The 6257-nt window shown below is 43.6% G+C and overlaps 1 pseudogene; it reads right to left on the bottom strand.

Moving 5' to 3' along the window:
* Positions 1 to 4482: 4482 nt before the first annotated feature.
* Positions 4483 to 5913, bottom strand: LOC115284195 (annotated as a pseudogene).
* Positions 5914 to 6257: the final 344 nt, after the last annotated feature.

Here is a 6257-nt window from a genome sequence, read left to right as displayed (position 1 = left end):
ATTCTACTCTGTACAGGTTGAGCCAAATCTGTGTTATTATTTCTAATTTTGGCCATGATTCCTTAAGAGGATAATGGAACAAACCAGAAAGTACCCAAAGGAAGACTGTTGGTGGGATCTGGAAAATATGTCATATGAACAACAGGTGAATGAATTAGAGAAGTTGTGCCTAAAAATTTTATCTATTATGATTTTTCACATTTAAAAACAAGATGGTGGACAAGAAGTGTAATCTAGGAGCAACAGGAATTATCAAAACTTATAGGCTCCAAAGCTGCTGGAGGCCAATTTGTAATCAGAAAATGTCATGAGAGGGGCGCCTGGGTGGCTCAGTTGGTTAAGCATCCAACTTTGGATCAGATCATGATCTCATCATTCATGAGTTTCAGCTCCATGTCGGGCTCTGTGCTGACAGCTCAGAGCCTGAAACCTGCTTCAGATTCTGTGTCTCCCTCTCTGCACCCCTCCCATTTCATGCTCTGTTGCTCTCTCTCTCTTGAGAATAAACATTAAAAACAAATTTAAGAAAAAAATTCACAAGAGATTCTCTTGTTTCTCCTCCATCTATAGTGAAGACCAAGAGGGACAAGTTTCTTCTTTAAGGTAATACTGGGGATGATTGGTCATGTCTAGTTCAGTCACTGAGGTCTAGTTTCCACATCTCTGGGCATTATCTTCTGTCCCTACTGAAGGCCCATTAAAATAGGTCAGCATATGACAGCAGGGCAGCCACCAGTTTTAGAGCTTAGCCCCCTCACTGAATTCACATTTTCTCATCCTGAATTTTTTTTTAAGATTTTATTTTTAAGTAATCTCTATGCCCAATGTGGGGCTTGAACTCATGACACCTAGATCCAGAGTTGCGTGCTCTTCTGACTGAGCAAGCCAGGCACCCCTCATCTTAAAACTTTTTTAAACCTCTGAGGATTTCCCTTACTTTCCGCTACTTTAATCATGCATTTACAAAATATTTAAAATACTTTTCTAATATTTTATGTACTTTTGTCCTAGGAAATTTTTCAGGATAGCAATTATGCCATATTACTGGAATTGGAAGTCCATACAGACCTGTCTTTTTAAAAACTGTGGTAAAATATACATAACATAAAAATTAGTTTCAACAATTTTAAATTCTCTTTTGAATATTTTAGTTATTGAGAGAGAGAGAGAGAGAGAGAGAGAGAGAGAGAGAGAGAGCGCATCTAAGCAAGCACCACACTGTCAATGCAGAGCTCGATGTGGGACTCAAACTAACAAACTGTGAGACCATGACCTGAGCTAAAAATAAGAGTTGGCCGCTTAACTGACTGAGTCACTGAGGTGTCCTGTTTCAACGATTTTAAAGTGTAGAATTAAGTGGCCTTAAGCATAGTCACAATGGTATATAACCATCATCACTATTTCTAGAACTTTTTCATCATCCCAAATAGAAACTATGAAACCATTAAATAATAGTTTCTTATTCCCCACTCCTCCCAGCCCCTAGTAGCCTCCTATGGGCCTTTTCTAAAGGGATAAGTTACTGCAGATCTTTGAGAATGTGTCTGCTGAACCTCAGGAATTCTCAGATCCTAGGTTGAGAAAAAAATGGTCAGAGACTATAAATTTAACATTGGCGACTCACACCAGGGAAGTGCTATTGATTATTTCTGTGCTCTGTGCCCTTAACCAGTTCCTTTTAAAGTTGACGTGTGCTGCCAATATTCATATTTTAGGAAATTGCAATTTAGCTTTTCTGCCATTCTCCAGAAGCCCTGCTGTTTCCCAGTTTCACCTTTATAATCTTCAGCAAAAAAACATGCTGCATGGAATTCGTGCTATAGGCTAGTAGATACTGCTAAGAGCAAGGTCAAAGCTTACTGCATTTTAAGTGAAGAGTCTGTTGTTTGTATGGGTATCCACTATCATTAAAGAGTAATAATTACTCAGTGGTGCCTTTTCCCTAGGAAAGTTTAACTTCATAACTCAGAGTGTGTGAGAAGATAGGATAGACGATTGGCTGAGCATTCTCTACTTCTCTCCCCATAGCTCTCTAGCAAAGAGGATTTTGTCTTTGCTATCCTATTTGAGATCTTTCAGGATGCAGAATTGGCAGAGCAAGATAGACATACAAAGAGATGGATCTGAAAGGTGGTGAGCAAGAGGAAAAGATTTAGTGAAAAGCCAAGTCAAACCTGGGATTAAGGTTGAAAGAAGGGAGAGAGAAAGAAAAAACTATGTGCTGGATGTCCTGGATGTCAGAGAGAGAGTTTGGGGGTCTGGTTAGTGAACTGGAGAGCAGAGGAAAGCTGACTCTTGGGGCTATTGCTGTACTTATGATTCAGATCCCCTTTACTATTCTTCATTAATTTCATGTTTTTCCTTTATTTTGAGATGTTCATCATGTATAGTCAAGTGCACAAATCTCAAGCATGGAGCTTGACGGCTTTTTCCATATGTCTACTACCATGAAGCTCAGGATAACGAACAGACCAGCATCCCACATGTTTTCCTCAGCCCCTGCCCAGTCCACTCCCTAGGAAGTAATCACTCTTCTAAGTTTCTTCTGTCACCACACATTAGTTTTTGTCTTTTTCTTAACTTCATAAAAATGGAATCCTATATACTCTTTTGTGTTTGCTTTCTTTAGCTCAACATTACCCTTTAAGACATCAATATTGTTGTAAGTGGCAAAAGCAGGTTATTTTTTAAATTAAAATCAGGTTATTTGCAGTATTCCACAAATTATTTACCTGTTATATACTTGGCAGACATTTGAGTGTTTCCAGTGTTTGTCTATTATAAATGCTATGAACATTCTTTATGTATATGTATGTGTATATATGTTTGTGTTGGGTATATGTCCAGGTATGAAATTACTGGGTCATAGAATATGACCCATCTTTAGATAAAAAATATCTCTATCTTTAGTATTTGTTGTGAAATATTTTTCCAAAGTGGATGTACCAGTGTACATTCCTAACAGCAATGTGAGACAGCTCCAGTTGCTCCATATCCTTGCCTGGACTTGATATTTCAAACATTTCTTCCAGGGGTGCCTGGGTGACTCAGTCAGTTAAGTGTCCGACTTCAGCTCAGGTTTGTGGGTTCAGGCCCTGCATCAGGCACTGTGCTGACAGTTAGCTCAGAGCCTGGAACCTGTCTTCAGATTCTGTGCCTCCCTCTCTCTCTGACCCTCCCCTGCTCGCGCGCTCTCTCTCTGTCTCTGAAAAACAAAAACAAAAACAAAAACAAAAACCATTTCTTCCAGCTGTGTTGGGATATTAACATACAAGGAGTTGAAATTTTCGGTTCTTTAATTGTAGTCACCTTTAATATTTACTGAGGGGCACCAGCAGAGAATAGAAGTCCTTCTTAACTATTTTTGTTGTTAAACTCTATTTCAGTATAAAGAATTCTGTGCAGGGGCACCTGGGTGGCTCAGTCGGTTAAGTATCGGACTCTTGATTTTGGCCCATGTCATGATCTCACGGTTCATGAGATCGAGCCCCATGTTGGGCTCTGTGCTGACAGAGTGGAGCCTGCTTCAGATTCTCTCCCTTTCTCTCTGCCCCCCCCCCAAAGTAAGTAGATAAACTTAAGAAAAAAGAATTCTGTGCATAGACTGGTGCATGAAGCCTTGGAAATGATCAGGGTCACAGAAGACCTGAGGTTTTGGATTTGTGCAGATCCAGTCCAGCTGTTGAAGTAAAAACATACTTGAGAAGAAATGAAGAAGATCACTGTGGTCTTGAGGGTAAAATTTCATTTGGTAAAGATAGACGAGTGGCTCTTAAGAGATGGATGGTTCAGTACAGACTGGCTAAAGTTGACAAAACTGTCGGAAGAACAGAGTACTCCATCCTTTCTGTTAGGCCAGTTGTTGTTAAACTTGAATATGTACTAGAGGCCTCTGGTGGGATTGTTAAAATGCAGCTCACCACTCACATCCCCCAGAGTTTCTGAGTAATCAGGTCTGGGGTGGCCGAGGGGGTGGACAATCTGCATCTAACCAGTTCCAAGGTGATGCTCATACTGCGGATCCCAAGACCATGCTGTGCCATGTGAACCACTGAGGTACCTGACTGCAAGGTCCCAGTGAGAGGCAGTGGAGGTGAGAGGTTGTTGGATTTAGGATATATTTGGAAGGGTCAAGCCAATGAAACTTGATGTTAAACATTGTGATCTTAGGTTGTTCTTTAAGTTCATTAACAGTTTGTGTGTTTTTGCTTTTTAGGTTTTTATTTTATGTATTTATTTAAAAATTTTTATGGGGGTTGGAAGAGCCATCTGAGGCTTTGGGAAAAGACACTTGAATTGGCTTTTAGTTGGGGGCATGGGCAAGAGGGTGTACCCAGAGTGGCAGACTACCCCCAAGGGTAGGCTGAGGGCCAGGGTGAGCCTTAGGTGGATCTCCTGTTCCTATGCTCCCCTGCACAGCCTCTTCCCCCAAAGGCTCTATGGTGGCCTCAGGAGTGGGGAGGCAGGGAGGGACCACAGTGTTCATTCAGACAGGATATCAGATAATTTGGACATCAGCTTCCCATCATGAGTCTTGGTCTTCACAACCACGGCCTTGGAGGAGCTGACTCAGATGAAGAAACTGGAGCCCTGCCACAGCTGAAGCTGGCTTGGAGAGAGCCCAGGCTGTAGGTGAGGCCAGGGTTCCAGAGACCTCCGTAGGCTGAGCTCAGCCCACATGAGTAATCATGTTCTGCATCCCACACTCCAGCTGGCTCTCCTAGCTCTCCAACAGCTTGCAATATAGGTGGCAATCTCAATGACCAGGGCTCACTTAATGTTCATGATCTCCTGGTACTCCCGCAGCTGCCACACCATATCCTTCTGGGCTCACTGCAGGGCAGCCTCCAGCTTGGCATTAGTGTCCTTAACAGCCAGCTCCCCATGCTGCTCTGCATCAGCAGCGGCAGCCTCCAGGGAAGCCCTCTGGCCTTTGAGGCCCCCAGTCTCAGCCTGGAGTTGACTGTTCTGGTTCATCTTGGAAATCTCCATCTTTGTGTGATGGCAGTCACCCCTGTGCTTCCCAGCCAGTATCTGCAGCTCCTCGTACTTGATCTGATATGTGGTCTAGGCCTCAGCCGGGCTGCGGCTGGCGATGTCCTCGTACTGAACCTTGACCTTGGTGATAATGCTTTCCGTTTCAGGGAGCAGCTGTTGTCTGTGGACAGGACCATGGACATGTCTGAGATCTGAAAGTGTAGTTCACAGATCTCCTCTTCATATACCTGCCTTAAGAAGCTGATCTTGTTGGCTAACCCTTCCAGGTGAGACTCCAGCTCTACCTTATTCATGTAAGCTTTGTCTGCATCCTTCTTCATTAGGACAAATTCATTCTCCATGTCTGCACACTCTTTGATCTCCTTGTACTTTTTCTTGAAGTCCTCCACTAGTCCCTGCATGTTGCCAGGCTCCACCTCCAGCTTCAGCTTCTCCTGGCCCAATGTGTTTGGTTGCTGCCCAGGGTTGTTGATGCAGCTCTCGAACATGTCTGTGTTGCTCTGAGCTGTTTTCTGCTGCTGCAGGAGGCTCCACTTGGTCTCCAGAATTTTATTCTGCTGCTCCAGGTGCCGCACCTTGTTGATGAAGGAGGCAAACTTGTTGAGGGTCTTGATCTGTTCCTTCTCCTGGGTGCTCACAGCCTGGATATTGGGGCCTAACTTCAGCTTAAGGAGGCTCAGTAAGCTCTGGTTCACTGAGACAGGCATGATGTACCCCATACCCCTGGCCCTGCTGTAGCCCCCGACCATACTCATGCTGGCACCAAGGCCACCCCAGAAGCTGCTGTTGCTGCTCATACAGGAGAAGGCTGGAGAGTTGATGTAGGCACCAGGCACACTCCTGTGTGAGCAGCTGCTGAAGGCCCTGGGGGCTGAAGGTGGTTTCCTTATCAGACTTCGACACCCTGATGGACATAGTGGAGGCTGGAGTGGAGGTGAGTAGGCTGAACCTGACAGAGGTTCGAGGACATGAGATGTTGCTTCTATGTGGATGCTTGTTAGTTTAGTTTTTTTTTTTTTTAATTTGAGAGCCACTGCCGTTTTCTTAAACATACAAGCTCTAGGGTTCAAATCAATACTGTACCACCTATCAATTAAGCAATCTTGCACATGACTTCATTTCTCATTTGTAAAATGTGGATAGTATGAGCAGGAGGTTCTTGCAAGGAACAAATGAGATACCTCATATAAAACTATTTAGGGGGTACCTGGCTGACTCAGTCGGAAGAGTGTGTGACTCTTGATCTTGGTGTTGTGAGT

The sequence above is a fragment of the Suricata suricatta genome, chromosome X, assembly GCF_006229205.1.
Source record: "Suricata suricatta isolate VVHF042 chromosome X, meerkat_22Aug2017_6uvM2_HiC, whole genome shotgun sequence".
NCBI lineage: Eukaryota > Metazoa > Chordata > Mammalia > Carnivora > Herpestidae > Suricata > Suricata suricatta.
This window is presented reverse-complemented; position numbering and strand designations above follow the sequence as displayed.